Here is a 20103-nt window from a genome sequence, read left to right as displayed (position 1 = left end):
ATTTGTGTACGGTTTCTGTGAACTTTATTTGCGGTGAAAACAGGCCATGCGTGGCACTCTCCTCGGTGTATATGGGTAAGCACAAAGCCCCATCTCAGGGAGGAGGACTTAATGCATTGCGTGTGTGTGCGTCTGTGTATAATCACATTATCAGGTGTGTGTGAGCTATTGAGCTGATTAAGTTTGTGGCATTAGCTCTTTGATGACCTCTGACCTCTCTCCTCTCTCTGTGTCTTGTACATATAATATTCACCTGCCCTGCTGTTTACTGCACATTTTACTGTAAGCAGTGCAGCTGTAGATAGCTGTGCTTTATGTTGATGCCACCTGTTTTCAACTGTGTGGAATTCCCCAGCTCCTCAGGCCTTGCTGGGCAACACGGTGACTCACTGATAATTTCAGATGAGCAGGTCGTCCATGTCAGTGGGTGTGACCACAACCACAATGCACTTCAGTCGCGTGTGTATGGGCTATTCAGATGATTGACGACAATCCTGCCAACAACATTCACCTCCTGCATGTCATCGCTGTCTGCAAATTATTCAATGAACAACAATTCTGTGTTATCAAACATTAGCACCAATTGTAAATATCTTTTCACAGGCATTGCTTTTTCGGCTAAAGTGTACTTTTCAATCATCATAATCATTCAATCAGGTGTGAGCCAGGGTTTATCCCAGCTGACCAGCCCAGTAGGAGGGCACATGAAAACAATATGTCTTCATCCTCACATCTAAGGACAATTTTGAGTCCTCAATAAGCTTCACTTGCTGGTAGGATAGCAAGGCCAGGATTTGAACCCATAACCTCTGAACTGTGAAGCAGATGTGGTAATCGCTCATCCACCATGCCACAACACATACTTTTAAGACTGTATAATGTTGAAGCTGACGTTCAAATCTATTCGTGTCCATTAAAGAAAGACAAAGCCACAGGTCACAGAAATAACTTGAAAGCAACCAAAGTGGAATTTTCCAAATTGCTCACTGACAAGTCATAAAGTTCTGCAAGAATACACTTGTCCAAAAAGACACAACTGGAGCCGTTTTTTTTTTTTTTTTTTTTTTTTGCAGGTCACCCAAAAATAAGGCATACATGGACAAGAACAGATGTGCAAGCTTCTGTTTTGATGTGCGGCTTCTAAAACCCATCAAGGCAATCTAAAGCGAAATATGCCGACCTGTGTCAGAAAGCTTGGTCTCAAGTCATGGTTCCCCAATGGGATAGTGACCCTGCAGAACTAAAACACCTAAGAGTGGTCTTGGTGAGAGCAAAATATTGGACTATTCTGCAGATCCCTGATCGAAATCATGCAAGGTGACATCTGGACAAGACACCCTTCGAACATGAGATAGCAGGAGCAATTAACTCATGAGGAGTGGACCAAAAAGTATCCTTGAGAAAAGCACAAATCGGTGGATTGCAGTGATTGACTCACAAATTTGTCAGACAAAATTTTCAGTTACCATCATTTTAGTCTCGGCCAGTTTCATTAGTTTGCTTTTTGAGAGAGAAAAAAAAAAAATCTCTTACGCCACCAAAAAGCCAGCCTAGTTCTTATTAGCATTTCAGCATTTTATTAATACTTTTGGCAGTCTTAAGTCATTTCTGTGAGCATTTTTTTTTCTTTACCAGGAAAGGTAGCAACATTTTTGCCTGCGTATATCTTTGACCTTCCTAACGTCATCTTGCTCTCTCGGGGAAGTTTTTTTTTTTTTTTTCCCCCACTCTGGTTTGCATTCATCAGGGTGTCCCTGCAGCTTGTCCCCGGACGGATCAACATTTGATTTGAGTTATCGAAGAATTCAAATCAATCCTTTCTTGGGCCTTGCTTTTGTAATTGAAAGTCATCATCATCATATCTATTGTGTCACAAAAGCAGACGTGGAAGTTGAAAAACAAAGAATTTTTATAGACAAAAATATAACTGGGCTGGATTCAGATGGCCTTGGAGAAACCGCTTGTTGAAGAAAAATTGACGAAGAAACTGACCGGCTGGATGTGGAGAAACCTCACCGTACTGACAAATGTGCCACTCAGAACTCCAAATAGAACCATGCTGAATTGTATATGACAGTATAAAGGCCTATATGACAAAATAAGTATCGAACCATAGCAATTGACAACATCAAGGACCCCAACAGAGTCTTTGGGATCCTTCCATCATTGTCCCTTTGGCATGTACGCGGCAACTTCCCTCCCGCGGTCACAATCTTTTATTATAAGCAGCACTTGGCCTGTCCACTAGTAGGAGACCCATTTCTGTTAGTTGAATCATTTTTACCTTTTCAGCTGAATTAGCTCCATTCAGTCACATAATAAATGAAATCAAACTAAGGATTTACAATAGGTGGAACAATCTTGCTGTTAGTGTACTCAAAGGCAAAGCGATAAGCCCAAGGACACACACACATGCACACACACACGCACGCGTTTGTCTTTGTATCATTGTGGGGACTTCTCATTGACATAATGCCTTTCCCTAACCTCAATCATCAAAAATGATTGCCTACCCCCATTCCTTACCCTAACCTCAACCATAACCCAATTCAAATCAAAACTCTAAAACCAAGTCTTGACCCTTAAAAAGAGGTCTGAACTTGTGGGGACCATCAAAATGTCTCCACAATTTCAAGTTGGTCCCCACAATGGTAAACACGCGTGTATGGGCCCCACAATGTAGCAAAGACAAAGGCACTTGCTCATTCACAGACCTAACAGCAGTGAAAGACACCCAACACTTTTGTTAGGCTATGGTAGGTTTGGATAGTCAGTAACGCTAAAACATCTGCCTTAATGTACAGGAACATATGTTTAAGCGATTGACACTGGCCTGCACTAGTTCGCATTCCTCTCACACACACATTCGCACGCCACAGTTGATATACACAAGTTACTGGTTCTTTGATATGTGCTGCTGGATTGATCCAACTCTTTTATCTGCTAAATAACTTACCATCGATTGAGCGGGGTACGGCAGAGAAATAGGAGCAGGGGTTGTGGGGGCAGTTTGTGTGTACAGTAGCTGCGCAGGGAGTATTAACGCTCCCCAATGTCCAGGAGCTGTCCTTGCTGCCTAAACAAGTCACAATGTCACCCACAGCAGAGAAAGAAAAACTGCACGAGAACTCAAATTTAACCCATATTTCTCCAGCAAATTATTTTCAGCGTAGATTTATACTTTCTTTGACACGTCTTCCCAATGTCGTTCTGAGTCCCGGCTCAAACAGGTATTATCTTTTTTTTCCCCCCCTCTTCATTTCTGTAGGAAAAAAAAGTGTTATAGTGGTCCCGTCTTCAGCCTCAGGGGAGCGCACTTTCAACCCATTGAGGGTTCAGAGGCTAATTGGATATATCACTGTGAAAAACATTTAAAATCCCAAATCAATACCTTCCTCTTTAATGCTTTTGCCGAAGAAGTGCTCCTCTCTATTACTGATGAACCCCTATCCCCCAACCACCTCCTCTCTTTCCACTCTCAGCCATCGTGCTGTGCAATCCTTCACTGCCGATGGGGGCTGAGGGATTCGCGTTGGGGTCAATGAGCTGAGGGCGTGTGCAGGCCAAAACTTAGTGAGGCCCACGGGGGTCTTACAATCGAATGGTGCCTGCCGATGGACATGTGAAATAACATTTAAGTGAACATTTCTCGCAAGGCGAGAGCGGGTCGCTGCAACGGGACATAAAGGATGTAGCAACAGGCACGATGGACACGCTCTGTGCATGCCAGCTAAAAACCTCACACGTTTAATTGTTTTGTGAGTGTTGGTGCGCATGTATATGTTGGTGGGTCAGGGCAGTGCTTGTGTACAATGCTGTGTAACATGCCCTTTGCAACATATACTCTGCTTGCTTCTGGATCATGAGTTATGTTTAAGTTTATGGTGAGGAACGTTATTAGTTTGCCACACTTTAAGATTTATGGGAAGATGCATTTAACTCATTTGCTCCAAAAAACGTATAAATACGTTCTATTTTAAATGTTTTAAGTGCCCCAACAACGTTTTTTTTCTGTTGTTGTTGTTGTTGTTGTTGTTGTTTTATGCTAGCGCTAAGTTTTTGTTTACAGAATAAAATGGAAAGTAAAATGAAAGAAAAAAATGCAAACGAACGGAAACTAATAAACTAAGTTTATAAACCTGACTAAAATTACCGTAATTGCTGGACTATAAGCTGCGACTTTTTTTCACACGCTTCCAACCCTGCGGCTTATACAATGATGGCTAATGCGGCTGAATTTTTCATCCTGAACCGTAACAAGCATTTGTAGTCATAAAATTAATTCAATTAACACTGGAAGCGAGAGAATATTTGATCTTTTTCTCTTTCTGTGTGGGAGGATTTCCCATCGCCAAATTGATTTATTTTCACATTGATATATTTGGGGATCTATTTTGTACTGTGACTGAGGCCATCGGTGGAAGGATACATGAAAAAATGGCGGGAACTTTTGCCATTAAGTTAAAGCGTGCATGTTCAGTGAGCATGTGTCCTCTTTTTGTTTTGTTTTTTTCTATTTTGCGTGTTTTAGAGCTTAACGTGCCACTTAAAGTTAATTGTTTGATTGACACCAATATGCGAAGGTGACGTGATCAGCGAGCGTGGGGAACGAGAGAGAGAGAGGGTGCCGCCGTGACCGTGAGATTCAATGAGGAAGAAACTTTCTTCAGCCGCTGGACATCGGTGTCAACAAGGCGTTCAAATTGGTCTGGATGACACAATGAGATGGAGCCTGATGTGTTTGATGGAGAACTTGCCTAGTTTGTTTTGGATACAGAAGACGAGGACTTTGAGGGATTTGTGATTGATCAAAAGCAACGTGAGTACATTGTTATTGCTCTCTGCCTTTTTAAAAAATAGCGCTAGCATGTGCTAGCGTATGTTTTAGCATACTGCTAATGACATGCTACCATGTGTAGCGTAGCTGGGAACTTGGAGCTTGGATGCTTTGTGGCACTGGCGATTGAAAGGGTGTTTAAAATGCAAGTTCTGTGATAATATTTCTGCTCGTTAGTGGTCTAGTTGTTGTATTGGTTTTGGTAGAGCCTTCTAGTTTGTTGCTACATGGTGATTTAATTTTGCCGTGACACCGTGATTGTACATGACATGGAGAAGAATAACTTGCCTGCATTCTGCGAGTTGAAAGTGGGTAAGCGAGAGCTCCTGCTTACAATAATGAAAGTGGTCACTGGTCCTCACTTACATAGTACCGTCTTTCTTTGTAAATATCTCATTTTCAATGTGGGCACATGTAGCTTATAATCAGGTGCGGCTTATGTATGGACAAAATGCTTTTTCCTTTAGAAATGTAGTGGATGAGGCTTATAATCAGGTGCACCTTTTAGTCCAGCAATTACGGAAGTTGAAATTATCACAAAAATGCCTCGTTTCATACATGATCTTTCGGGGTTCATTTTAAATGTATGTATTTCAGTACTGTTAAGTTAAGGGAGGTTAAACAGTTGTAACTTTACTTTATTATGCATCACTTATGCCCCCTTTTTTTGTTTTAATCTTGCACTCAACAAACACTTCATACATTTATAATAAAATTAAAACTAATATTAAAACTAATAATTAAAGTGAAGAAAGACTATATGCATTTAAAAAGAAACAGTCAAAACAAATATAAAACTAACTATAATGAAAAATCCCAAACTATTATACTCTCTTCCTACCTTCTTTTTTTTGTATGCAAGAACTATTTTCCCCAGATTGCAAGAAGTATTTTCCAAAAAGAAGTCTTTTTTTTTTTTTTACAACATCGCCCTTTCAATGCTCCCACCTCTGCTCCTTTCCAGAAACACTTGAGTTACAACAAATAAGGAATTGTTTGTTCTTCGGTTTGTGAGATCAAGTGTGGGTTAGGGTTAGAATTTCCGCATTGGAGAACTTGTTTCGAGATCAATGGTGAGTGGGGCTCATCACAGATAAATAATCATTGAAAAATCCTTATGTGTGTCCCGTGCCTTAGTTGGAAAGAAGAAGGTTAAAAGTGTCATTCTGATTTTTGTTGTTGTTCAGTGCTTTTGCTGATGACAGGACAACGGCATGTTGTGTGTAGGCCCTCGATTTAGACGTGTCGTGAGGATGCATTTCAGCTCTGCTGTGACTTTGCGAGTGTCTGCATAGTGCCAGCCTTATTGCCTTTGACATAGTTTCATTTCCAGAAAAACAGGAAGCAAGGGATGGTTGTCTTGCACTTCTGTCCCAGAAGTTAATGTGACCCTGGATGAGCATCGATGTACTGTACGTGTGTTCGTCCGTGTTTGTGTGTCCGTTCATGTCACAAGGTCAGCGTTCTTGGTGTGTTCAACAGAAATCTCCACTTCTTGCTGATCTTGCTGCTGTTTGTCATTTTATAGTGACAGTTGAGCCCCTTTTTGAAGAGGTTCTTGAGGGCATGAACCAGAAGGTCCGGGCACTCTTGGTCAACAAGTAGAAGTGGATCAGAGAAAGCGCTCCCCACTTTTCACAAACATGTTGCATGTGACGTTGTGTTTTTACTGGAGAGCGTCCGAACTCTTCTTACCGCTTCACCTCCTCGTCCCTTCTCCCGTTACCTTTTCCTCTCCTGTCAACTTCCCTCCTCCACTTTCTCCCTCCCCATCCCACGCTTTCCTTCCTCTGTTTGCTTTTGCTCCCTTGATTCACTTTCAGTTGCCAAACTTTTGCTTTTTTTTGTGTGTGTCAATGACCATGTCTCGGAGTGAAAACTCATTTTGAATGATGAGCTGGCTGTAGTATTTTCCACTCCGCTCTATGTACTTTGGTCTACTCCCACTTTGCTACTGCGTACACACACTTGTGACCATCATTACTCAGATAGTTATAGAAATAATTTGATTAACCACGTTAAAAACATACTCTGCCAGTCCATGGCATATTTGGTGCCAGGTCATACGGACAGACCATGGATCTATATGGTATTATGGACTAACAATGCAGTTTACCCGCCGTATTGAGAAATGAATTCACTGGCAGCCACCTTACGTTGCCACTCACATTGCTGTCTCCTTGGCGTTTTGATCTTGTTTTCGGTTTCTACACCGAAAATTCAATGTGTGGCGCACTGTTGTACTAATAAGTCTGGGAGAAGTGCGATATAGACATTTCATTGGTAAGAATGTGATTATAAATGTTCTCTTATAAGATATATCTCCTGATGTAACTCAAAGATTAACCTGCATCCTGTTGTCAACATCATCAACAATTAAATGAAAGCAAAGCCTATCGGGTAAAAATTCCATGTGAAATGTCAACCTAATTTGTAAATCACAAAAGATACCACAACTCAATAGTTTTAATTCCAGTGGAATCTCCAAAGTTGAATAGACTAAAGGTTGCACAATTTGGAAATCAACTACAAATATGAGTCACATTTCCACTTACAGCTCCAACTCATGTCTCGAGCTATCACGATATCTTGCAAGACTTCATCTTAGGGATCTTCTGAAGGTGAACAGCACTGAGATAAATTCACCTCAAGTGTATTTTCTTCTTCTTCTGCCCTTTCGTGATGCCACCACAGATGAATACCTCGGCAAAGACGAGAAATACGGCAAATGCATTAGAATCAAAAATGGATGCCTGCCGTATAGAAAGTGGTGTCTCCCTCAGTCTCACATTGTTACTTTGTACCCTTGTCATCACATCTACTTTCCTCGTCCTTGCAAGAATGTGATGCAAAGTCTGGCAATTTGCATAATAGAACCCTAATTTCTGATATATGTCAGATTACCTATGCTACTAGTCAGTAAAATATTGGATACTTTGTACTCAGGTTTTGTTTTTGCAGGCTTTCGTTTAGTTTATATACATAGGTATAGGTTTAAAATTGTTTCATTGATAGAAATATCATCACTGTAGCAGTGTGAGTAAAAAAGGAGGCAGAAGGTTTGGACAGAGGACCTCAGAGTGTGCACCATATGGCTTCAATTTATCCATCTTAGTGTCATCAACACGGCAACAAAAGAGAACAGAAAAGATTATACACTACAATATGGATTAATGTAATTTTAGTCACATGAAAATGCACTGAAATAGGCTTTCTTCTTGAGGAACCATCAAAATAGACGTCTTATCACTTCCATAAGTCATTTTGCTTGCTCTTTTTAATAGTTACTTTTTTTGTGAAACAGAAGTCACATGAAAATGAAGGTCAGAAAGTGAAAGAGTGTTCATCGTGATATTAATAGCTCTTCCCGTTTTCTCAATGCAATTGGCTCAGATTGCATAAGAAGTTAAACACCGATCATCCATCATCAAATAAACAAGTTCCAACAGGCCATCTCGACATTCCTTAACCCTCACATCCACGTAGGAAATAAACGCTGGCCGCCCTCCTCCATTTCAACTCCGTTGCCAGATGCCCTCACTCCAACGGCTGCTAATCACATTATGTGGAATCTGTCGCACTTAAATCCATAAATGCTGTGCGTATTAATCGCGGGGAATCTCATTATCATGTCTATATTAATTAAAGCCATCTGCCGGGGATGGAGTGAGGAGGAGGCTGACGTCGTGTCAAGCTGTTTGGGTTTGAAGCTATTTGAGCTGAAGTTTAGGAAACATGGCAGTTCACCAGTTCAGCTAATTTTCTTCTCATTTGAAACGTACAACTTTCTCGCTCGCTGATGATGTCTGACAACGGAGACAAGGCTGAAAGAGATCTACATTGGATTCAAGGTCGACGGTTGTAACCCGACTTGACAAGCACTTCCTGGTTCGGTGTCACGGCAATCGTCTTTAGCTGGTGATCATATATCCATCTGTCTGTGCTGTCAGGATACATTATTCATTCACGGCGGGAACACATGCACATGTAGGCTTTAACGTTTCGTCTGTAGTCCCGCGAAAGCGAACGCAACGAGACGTTTAAAGACGAACAGCAGCAACCAAGGGAAAGAAGGCGAGCGGCAGTCTTCGGCTTGCTACCTTTCAATCGCAAATTCCCGGTTCCCACCGCACACGAGGCTGTTTGACTGCCCGTAAGTGTTGGCGCTAAAGCTTTTCCTCTCTCATCATGAAGGAGTTCCCCCGCAGCGGAGAGGAGGCAAGCGCTGAGCCTGAAGTTCAAAACAACATAATATTGAACTCAGCATTATTCCGAAAAGGAAACGGCGCTAAGTTTTTATACGTTGCCTTTTTCTGGCTCCCAGGCAGGCAGAGAGTCAAAGAGGGAGGTGGAGTTACAGCAGTTTGATAAAAGGCGTGCTCACTGGAAGAATAAAAGATCTATGTGCTGCACTGTATATAGCCTCGCACATCCATCCATCGCATTGTGCCAGCCCGCACCTTCATCTCGCAAACTTCAAGGCGGCGAGGAGGGAAAACATGTCAGAGACTCGGGGTATCATCCTGGGCGGCCGGCGTTTCCGTCTCCGACATGCACAACAAATAGACGCAATCACCAGGCCGCGCCTGAATGACGGCTGATCGGGATTGCCTGCCAGCGCTCACCTCTTCTCCTCTGCGCGCCCGCCTCTCATCTCGGCGCTCATCTGATTTGATCCATTAGCATTCTTTTCTCTGTGTTGTTCGTACGACTGTCAGGCTCGACGGCGTAGCCTGAGTCTGACGCGGTTGAACTGTCGCCTGGGGGGGCCTCACCTGAGAGGGCTGACAGCTGCCTGCATAATCAGCCCCTCTGCCTGCATGCTGCTAGGGCCAAACCAGAGTGCAGGTGGGGGCATGGGGAGGGGTTGGATTTTCACAATCGGAGAATGAGTTTGTCAAAAGCTGGTTCTCACGACCATTTTGTAGAATGCCCAACACTTGTACGGGTACACAGTAAATTCTGTAGAGTAAATTTGACTCTATTTAGAGTGGGACCAAACAAACTCAATTTTAGATTAATATTTACACTTGGGGGCGACATGGTGGCTGACTAGTTAGCATGTCCGCCTCCCAGTGCTGAGGACGCAAGATCGAGTCCAGGCTTCGGCCTTCCTGGGTGGAGTTAGCATGTTCTCCCCGTGCCTGCGTGGGTCTCCTCCCACATTCCAAAGACACGCATGGCAGGTTAATTGGGCGCTCTGAATTGTCCCTAGGTGTGGATGATTGTTTGTCTCTGTGTGCCCTGCGATTGGCTGGCAACCAGTTCAGGGTGTGCACCGCCTACTGTCCGAAGCCAGCTGAGATAGGCTCCAACCCCCCCGCGACCCTTGTCAAGAGTAAGCGATCAAGAAAATTGATGGATGGATGGATGGATGGATTTACACTTGGAAGACAGTAAAATAAATAATTGAAAAAAATATAAATAAAAGTCACTCAAGGGTTGAAAAACAATCTCACAACCTTCAGCTTGGGAGACAGCAATCTACTCCGAGTCACGCAGCTCCTGGTGTGTGTTAGTATATCGCTCATGTCGGAACTCCAAGACCAAAAACTATAGTTTTAGCTCCTCTTGGAGATAAGCAAACAGTAGGAGGGGCATACCTCAGATGCTAGTGTGGCAGTCTCCACAAGCTGAAGGTCATGAGTTCGTACCTCAAACCTTGAGTGACTTTTTTTTTTCAATTCTTTATTTTACTCTCTTCCAAGTGTAAATATTACTCTAAAACTGAGTCTGTTTGGTCTCACTCTATATATGGTCAAATTTACTCTAAGTAGAGTCAAATTAAATCAACGGAATTTACTGTGTAGGAGTAGAAACTGCACACTTTCTCCCCTTAAGAACCCTTTTGCAATTCATCTTAAGTGTGTAGGTAACTTTTTGGGATACATATGTTTCACAGATTTGCAGTGTGGTGTGGATGCAAAAGCAAATGAAAAAAAGGTATGCTGTAGCGTCAAAACACAAAATTGACATAGTTATGTTATGGTCTTCAAATACTCAAATTAAGGGCTGTATTTTTGTAGACTCTCTTTTAGTTCTTTTTCTTTTCATTGCCTCCCTGAGATGGACCAGTAAAGAACATAACATTATTTAATTCCATAACCTCATACAGTAAAATCAATCTGTAAATGTACTCAAGATCCCACCAGCCCTGCCCTTGACCCCTGACCGTGACACCATGTTTTGAGTAGGGAAGGGCTCCTGCGGTGTAAACCCAAAATAGAACTGTCACATTTCACATGTCGCCGTTGCTGTCCCCTTGACCGACCCACCCTGACCCGGACAGCGGCCTCTTTGTTCGCTTCTGTTTGCTCTGGAGTGAACCTTGCACGTCAGGCCAGACCCAACCAAACGCTCTTCAGTTTTTGGAAGCTGTGCCTCTGTCCACCCTCTAACCTCATCCCATGTTCCCCTTGCCTTAATTTTTCCTGTCGTTCATCTGCATTTCCATTGCTTGATTTCCGTTTTCCATTTTTATTCCAATAGTACTCACTCTCCCATGAGATCAATTTACCTGAGTATCTGGTCGAACCTTTTCCGCCTCACGCAGGATTCATCTGTACGACACTTTATGGCACCTTCTCTCCTGTCATTCACCAGTTCTTCATCTCTGGCGCCAAGGCTTCTAGAAGCTTCCGCTAACTTTCTGCCTCCTGCCTCATTTCAAATTCAATTAAACCTCCAGAGATTCAACTAACTTTTAAAATGAGAGGGGGCATAACTCTCTGTCGCTTTCATTTGTCAGAACTGCATCCGTTCCACCTACTCGTTTTCCCTCCTTTCATCAATTCTTATATCCTCTATCTTTTCCGCTCTCTTTCTCACCACCACATTAGTTTCCTTTATGGTCCATTTTTTGTGCCTGAGCTGTCATTCCCAGCCCTCCTCATTCACTCTTCTCCACAGGCCAAGTACCCTGTGCATGTTACCATGGAGGGTATAAGGCAGGTGTGGGGCAATGCTCTGGGAACTGGACTGAAATCTTTACAAGGTTTTGGGAGTGCTTAACTCGAATAAGCTTCGACTTCTACCCGTCAGCCCTTCTTTCGGATGTCAATGTTGCAAATGATGTGATGTGATTGATGTAAACTGTAATGTGTCCGAAAGGAAAAAATGAATAAACTAAACTAAACTAAACTTTAAAACAAACCATCAAATCTGCCAGTTTCTAAAACCAAATATAGCTCATCTATAACACAGCTCATGTCGAGAAGTATCCTAGCATACAAATGTGACCGGCGGCTCTGGCTAAATGGTCCCCACGTACCAAAAAAATCAAAATTGAGAAATTGAGAGACTTATTTCACTTTAAAATGATATATATGATACGTGGATGTACCTCAAAAATTGACAAAGTTACAGCAATTTTAATGTTGGAAGGTAGAAATCCCTGTTTGTGAGAAAAAGGGGTTTAAAGTTTGAGTACTTGCATCTTTCAAATGTCCATAGCAACCAGTGCCTTAGGAAAAAGATATAAACCTGAATTGTTCAGGAACTGTTAAAATACACTTGACAAAGAAACTTCGACTAAGCGAACAGTGCTGGATGCAGTAGACATAGAAGAAACCTCAACATGCTGTGGGAAACCTCGGCTAAGAAATCTCAAGATACTGACAAAATTGTCACTCAGAAACTCCAGCTAAGGTAAGACACAATTCTATATGACAGAGTAAAGCCCAGCTATGACCGAACCAAGATAGACACATAGCTTGCATAGCAACTGATCACATGATCATAAGGAGCATAGTAACTGTATAAAACTTGGTGCGGTATAAAACTAAGTGTGGCTAATACGGCAAAACATCATCACCAGGGACATAGTAACTGCATAGCATAATCATTTTTAACTTCAAAGGCTCATCAATAACTCATCATTCTACAGCTTTGCTTTGGATTGGACCAACCAATCAGAGGAAATTTTATTTGAAAAAGTATATTGGGAACTTAAGCAAACATATGCAACAATATTTAATTTAAACACGATATATTCTGAATATCGTATTTGTTAAATCCTGGCTTGTCTTTAGGATTGTGTGTGCTGGCGTCCATACATTATAGAACGACATGCTTGTCTGTGCCATGGCGAGACACTTTGGGTCGTGCCCCAGCTTGCATCGCTGCACAGTAAATCACAGCTCGAGTTTTTAACGTCTTCTCCAGTGTGCCTTGGAGAGTCATTAACCCACACTAGAATTACAGAATACCCTTCAGCAACTGTACTTACAGTTTGTGTGCACATGTCGTCCAGTGTGATTACATGCACTGTTTTTTGTTTTTGTTTTTTTGTTTTTACCCAGCCATGATGAGTTCAGGTGTTTCCAACTTTTATAGTCAAAATACCCCAAACTCTTTCTTGCACTTCCTCTGTTGTTGGTGCGTATACAGCCGGCGCATGTAGTGTTTAACATACATTTGACTGCCATTTAATTTTGTCCTGGACTATCATTTCCATACAATCACATCCATATCCTATTATTAGCCTGCACCCTCTCGGGATGGTTCGAGAGGTTTATGCTCTGGTAAAGGTGGGAGGGCAATAGCCCTGCCTCCAAGCTGACATGGTTATTGAGGCAGCTATAGTGCCTTGGGGATCTATTTTGCAGGGAACAGAGAGCAGGTCCATCATCTTTCACAGTCAAATTCTGCAGATGATGCCGATAAGGTCAAAGCATCCGTCACCGTGCCCATCGCACTTAACACACTTTACATCAGCTCTCAGTGGCCTTACATTCCTTAAACGTCGATGCTGTCTGCGAGGTGGTCCAAAGTGCTTTGTGGTCATTACCTGATGCAGCCTGGTTGGCTTTTCTAAGTCAGACTACATCAGGATGATTCTACTTAAGGTAAGCCGTTTGAAACGTAAAAGAAAAACTATTCTGTATTTAGAACAATGTGGCAGCAATGCATCTGCTGATTACTATAAGCTTTCAAATAAATGTCGGGTTTTGAAAACGCCTTGGACACCGTATGTTGTAGATAAAGCGCTGTATAAGTCTTCATGTACGTACTATTTAGGACATATTTTTGTTTATTTTACAGAAAATAAGCCATATTAAGTTACAAATCCAATCGTAAATTTCCTGGGAGCTTGAGGGTTCTGCACATGATCTTAGCTTTTTCCGGTAGTAGCGTGTAATAGTAGTACAGCCATGGATAGCCAAAAATAGAGAGCGAAAATGGGCTGAATGTCCACATGTAACTTACTTTATTCAAAGACAAAAAGGATGTTTCCTGGCATTATCTCGCATCACGAAAGCATACAATCGTGTACACGGCCGCTCAGGTCCATGGCATAAAACACACTGAAGGCAAAACGAGAAGTGTTGCATTGGCATAACAAAAACAAACATTCACCACCATGTGGCACGGCGCCTTACTACAGATTGTTAAACGGTATTGTGCTCTTCTGCAAATGGATGTCGGATGTTATTCCTGGAGCCACCACGTATATATGTATGTGTGGTGTGTTTGAAGAACAGAAATAACCTAACTTTTTAAAAGTAGTTTATCAATGAAATATCCAAATTATAATTCACTTTTACCTACTGTCATCAGCTGTAAAAATTCCAGGATTGTCTCCAAAATTGCTGGATTGTATACCAAAATTAATCTTAATTTTTATGTGTGAAGAACAGCAATAACCTAACTTTTTAAAAGTAGTTTATCAATAAAATGTATATAAATTATAATTCACTTTTAACTACTGTCATCAGCTGTCAAAATTCCAGCATTGTCTACCAGATTGCAGGGTTGTACACCAAAATTAATCATAGTTATTTTTTTTAAGTAGTTTATCAATAAAATTTATAAATTCACTTGTAACTCATTTGCTCCCAATAACGTATAAATACGTTTTTTTAATGTTCTAAGTGTCACAAAGACGTATTTTTACGTGTTTTTTTTATTTTATTTTATTTTTTATGCTAGAGCATACAGAAGGCTTTGATGCAGCCTCTCAACTGCAAAGAACGGTTGCACAAATGGTAGTTATTACACAAACGGCCAGCAGGTGGCAGCAGAGCAAAGGAGATCAACCAGGGGCATCTAGAAAAAAAAGCTCAATTACTTACAATTTTAAATAGATTTGTGAAAACTGATGAAACTTAGCTCTCTTCTAATGCTAATTGCTGCAAAACGGAAACAGATAGAAACATACTTTTTTTTCCTGATGAAAGAAAAGACTTTAATCACAATTTAAACACAATATTCTTGCAAAATCAGTCAAAATCCAGTAAAACAGCCGGGAGGGAACAGGATTGTTTCTGTGAAAATGGCTGGGAGTGAATGAGTTAACTACTGTCATCAGCTGTCAAAATTCCAGGATTGTTTACCAAAATTAGTCTTATTTTTTGTCTTCAAAACAGGCTGAAAGATCATCTACATTATGAAAGAATATTTCTCTATTGTTCATCAGCGCTCTCAGTGTTCCCAAACAGTTAAACTGCTCGTGCTGTGCTGAGCGTTAAAGGAAAAGCTCACTTTTCAAACTTGGGCCGTTGAGGCTTTCATGGAAATAATGTTTGTTGGCGCGAATGAAAAGACTCTATTAGACGTTTGAACACAAAGGCAGAGTTTTGACGTACTGATCTGACGCTCCTGTTTTGGCCTTCTCTTGGATCTGCGCAAGCTCCTGAAGGGTTAAGCGAGTCGGTGCTGGGGCCGTGCAGCCCCAAGGCTCTGGGAAGAAAGCCAGCTCCACTCATAAACATGGCGCGCTTTAAGCGTGCGTGTGTGTGTGTGAGTGAGTCTGTGCCAGGGACAGCCCAGTGACTTACAGAGTACAACCCTGCCCCCGTGGTGAAAGGAGAGCAAAATTTTAAAGAGACACAAGCTATTGAAGTTGTGTGTGTCCAGAAAGTGTATTTGTGAGCAATACTGAGTGAAGGGCGAAAGGAGGCGCTGAAGAGTTTTCCTCACACGTCTGAGCTGTGATGGATGATCACACAGGTCTCACATCCTGTGGAAAGATGTCAGTCCTCTGCCATAAGGACTGCTGGGAAACTGAGGGGCCACTGTGTGTGTGTCACATTAATGCTCTCCCTCTCACGCGCACACACTTGCATATCCTCTCAATTTCGAGCAGATTAACCTGAGCAAGCATGCGAATGTAATCAGTGAGTGCGTCATTTTACATATGAGACGCAAAGCTTTTAAAAAGGCCGACTTTGGGAGGTCACAAGCTCACCGTGACCTCCTCAGCATGGAAACGAAAATCAAACAGCATTTTGTGTTTCTTCAATTTGTGCTCCTTTGTCGTCTTCATCGCGCACGCACGCACTCACGGCGGCAGGCCGTGGGCCAGCTGAGTCACGTCTAAATGGAGTGGATTGTGACTGCAACTGACACTTTACATAACCTCTGTCTGCCTCCACACCACTGTCATTAGAGAGGCTCAGCGCAACCAGCGTGGAACAATGGCTTCAAGTACTCTGCAGGAGGAGGAAGCCACCTTCTCAATTCCGGCTCAAAACACACGCATGCGGCTTCTTTTCTCATCCGCGCGCTGATGTGTTTTCTTGTAACTCTTTGTTATCAGCATATTATGAGCTCTCCTTATCTGAGGAGGTAATGAGGGAGTTAAGTTTCTCAGCTCCTCTTGGACTGAGGGAGTCAACATTCTGGCAACCTTTGCTTTGTGTGTGTGCGTGGATCCTACAATTTGGCAGTCCCAGGTTTATACAGATGGAGCTGCTCTTGGTGGATAAACCACAGAAAATTCCTCCCACTGTCCAAGTTAGCACTTCTTGGGGAAAGAGCCTCGTATGCCCTCCACCCCCCATGCCATGCCGTCCCTGCATGCACACCTTGCAACCGGTTCTCACCTAACTTTTTTTCCTAGAAACAATCCTTTGCCAGTGCCTAAAGAAGCTTGCGGTGTCTTCAGCCATGTTTCCGTCACGCAGTCCTGTTGAGTTGGACTCCTCAAGTTACAGCACTGAACAGTAAAAACAGACTTGAATATTTTTTTTCTTTTTTTTGCTACGTAAATAGAGTGACTTCATCAGAGTGTAACCCAGCAATGAATTAAGCATGGAAGGGGACCACAACAGCTATAAGCACAAGTCAGAGAAGTCCAAACTTTTACAAATCTTTGATGGTCACATTCAGAAATGGATGCAAGAGCCACTTTATATGACGGCGTATAAGGGCCACATAGAAATATATAGTTTTTTTTAGAGGACGGGGGCAATATGGCGAGAAAAAAAAGTGGCAAATTTGCCACTTTTTAATAAGACGATAAAAAAAGGGGGAAATTTGCCACTTTTTAATATGATGAGAAAAAAACTGGCAAATTTGCGCGGTTGTTTGCGTCAAGTGTAGTGCCGGCAGAAAGGAAACGCATGTGTCACACTACACAAGTCACAGTTTGCAAAATGTCTACAGTGGAAGAACTCGTAAAAATGTATTTTTCGGTCGGGTTTTCAAACAAAGCGATACTAATTGCTTTAGCAGAGATTACCAATATCATTGTTGCCAGTTTATAAAGTAGCAAATTTGCCACTATTTTTTCTCATCGTATTGCCTCCACCCTCTAAAAAAAACTATATATATTTCTTTCTACGTGGCCCTAATACGCTGTCGTAGAATGTTTCGGCTTTATTTATTTATTTATTTATTTTTAAATGTATTAAAATCAATCAAGTAAGTAAGATAGGGGGGAGGGGGGGGGGGGGGCGTGAATGAAATGCAAATTTTAAAGACTTGACTTGGATTTTGCTTTTTGTTTTGGTTTTACATGCAATCACTTGTGTGAGATTCCTCCCACAGTCCAAAAATATGCGTGTTTGGTGAACGGAGTTGGCCTAGTTGTGGATTTGAGAGTGACTGGCTGTCTGTGGCCTGCAATTGGCTGGCAATCAGTCCAGGCCGTCCTGCCCAAAGTCAGCTGGCGAACACTCCAGCTTCCTCATGACCCTGAAGGGGATAAGTGAAAGAAAATGCACGGATGAATACACATCCAAAAACAAGAAACAAAATTGGCTTTCCAATCTTTCTCCACAAACCACAATATCTTTTTATAATGCTACATTGTGATTTGATTTTTTATATCCTTCCTAACGACACACAAGTTATGATTCCCTGTTGACCAATGAATGAAGACCTCTGTCTCTTGCTCCGCCCTTTAGTTACGGGACCCCTGTATTTGATGCCCAAACTGGACAATATTGAGATACAAGTGACCCAACTCATTTTTGAGATATCACGGCCTTTTTGTTTTTTACATATTTCATCAAAAAAGAGGCCTCAAGCTGTTTAATGACACTCCCAACTGAAGCATAAAACAGAGAGAGAAATAAAAATAAAGCGACCACATAGCATCTGACAGCTGATTTCTAGCATACAATGAGGAACTCCATAGGCACACGGAATAACAATGAATCAACTTCACTTTGCGTGACATGCTGCAGTGACTTCTTTCCAGCTGTTGAACTGTCACCCAAGATAGCATTTAGCAATAGCCAAAGTAATCACACAATCACTGGTCACCAGATTGGTCATAATCTTCAAACTTGGTTTTCGTCTGTCGGGTCCCCTCCTCGAAGCAACCCCCCGTGTAGTTGCATGGTGAACAAAAGCAAAAGCGTGCCCTGTCTGAATGTAGCGTAATAGTGTTAAATGTAATACATGAACGTACGGTACAATTTGGATAAACTATTTAACATACATGATTCACAAAGGTAAGTGGGCCCAATGTGTATTTATGTTGTTTTAAAATAGACCAGCTCATTGATAGTCAGCCTAATAATACATAGTACGCCTAACGGTCCGTAAATTACGGTACACGACTTCAGTGTATTATACTTCTTCCTTTAGGGGGTCAGAATAGTTGTAGAATATAAGTAGTTGAATTTACACCGATCTGATCGGCTGGCTCGGGTTCGGATAATATCTAGCATTTTATGAAAAAAATCAGTTGTAAAGTCTTTATTTGCCCGACCAGCAATTATATCATTGATCGGCCCCACAAAACAAGACATTACATGATATATTTAATGTTTATCAACATTTATTGGAGATTTTTTTTTGCCCCCATGCATTTCAACTGACATCAATTATACGGCAGTTTTCGCTATTCGTGGGCCGGTGAGTAGCTATTCTACGTGAATGGCATCGGTTGACTGTAGAGTAAATATAAAAGTTTTTTAAATTATTATATTATTATATCTTCGGATCGAATTGGTGATAATTTTTTCAAACTCGTTGAAAAATTCTGATCGTGTAAAGCATAGTTGTACAGTGAATGTGATGTTTTTACATGTCAGTATCAAGCAGATTATTTACAATTTCGAATTGGTATATTTCGGCCGATTCTCGAAACTTCAGTATTAAATATTGGCGTCGGAAATGAATAAGTGGTATTGAGCTAGCTAAATATTACTGCCGTACTGATAAATCAAGAGAGGAGTATGTATATATTGAAGGAGTAAATGTGAGAATTTTTTTTTAATTGTCTTTAATGATGTAACTGTTGAAGAATGATATCATGTGCTATTTTTCCTCATTAAAAAACACAGCCGGAGTGAAGCATTGCACAACGCAGCATAAGTGTCCTCTGCTCTCCAGCCTTGACCTGGCTGTCATTCGGCAAACAACTCGACTACGAATGACGACGCTTGCTACGAATCTGCAGAAAGGATCATGAGCCACCGAAAGGTTGTGACAAATGTTTTTTCTTTCTTTGCGAATAACGGCACAGCCGCTGCTTTTGTCATTAACCTCGCTACCTCCCAAGCCGGCCAACTTATTAGCTCATGCAACTCTTTTCAAGGCTCATTCGCTGCGTATGAATGTTGCTGTGAAATGTAATATCATGATTTCATTGATAGTTTTACATTGGATTCGGCTCCACATCTGCAGCATGAGTCACGGGGGACCTCTGTGTCAAAAGTAGTATTTTTTTTTTCCTTTTCTTTTTTTACTCTTCCATTAGGCTGTGTGCAATGAGTTACTTGTAAAACTGATGTTGTGTTTCCCCGCAATAAACAAAAGCAGGGTTTGATTTAGACGTCGAAGCTAACAGGCTGTTGAGGTAAACGAAACGTCAAGCTGAACAAACGTCTCACCGGGGACACTTTCCTCATTGCGCGGGCCAAAATGATTGTGAGCTTTTGCAGCTTTCATGCTTATCACAAATGACCTAATTCCTCGCCAGCAGTGTTTTCAATGTGCTCCAGCATGTGTTTACCAGTGGCAGACTGCCTCCCCATTAAAGCTGCCTTTTCCCCCCTGAGGCTGCAGCTCGTGTTAACACACAGGATATG

The 20103-nt window shown here is 41.7% G+C and overlaps 1 long non-coding RNA gene across 1 annotated transcript in view; it reads left to right on the top strand.

Moving 5' to 3' along the window:
* LOC144014999 (uncharacterized) overlaps positions 1 to 19432 on the top strand; it is a 186197-nt gene extending 166765 nt beyond the window's left edge. The window contains exon 5 of the long non-coding RNA XR_013282666.1: positions 19357 to 19432. This is a non-coding gene — a long non-coding RNA (uncharacterized LOC144014999). The remainder of the gene's footprint in view (positions 1 to 19356) is intronic.
* The last annotated feature ends 671 nt before the right edge of the window (positions 19433 to 20103 follow it).

The sequence above is a fragment of the Festucalex cinctus genome, chromosome 2 (genome assembly GCF_051991245.1).
Source record: "Festucalex cinctus isolate MCC-2025b chromosome 2, RoL_Fcin_1.0, whole genome shotgun sequence".
NCBI classification, from domain to species: Eukaryota; Metazoa; Chordata; class Actinopteri; order Syngnathiformes; family Syngnathidae; genus Festucalex; species Festucalex cinctus.
Note: the sequence above shows the minus strand (reverse complement) of the source record. Positions and strands in the feature narration are given on the sequence as shown.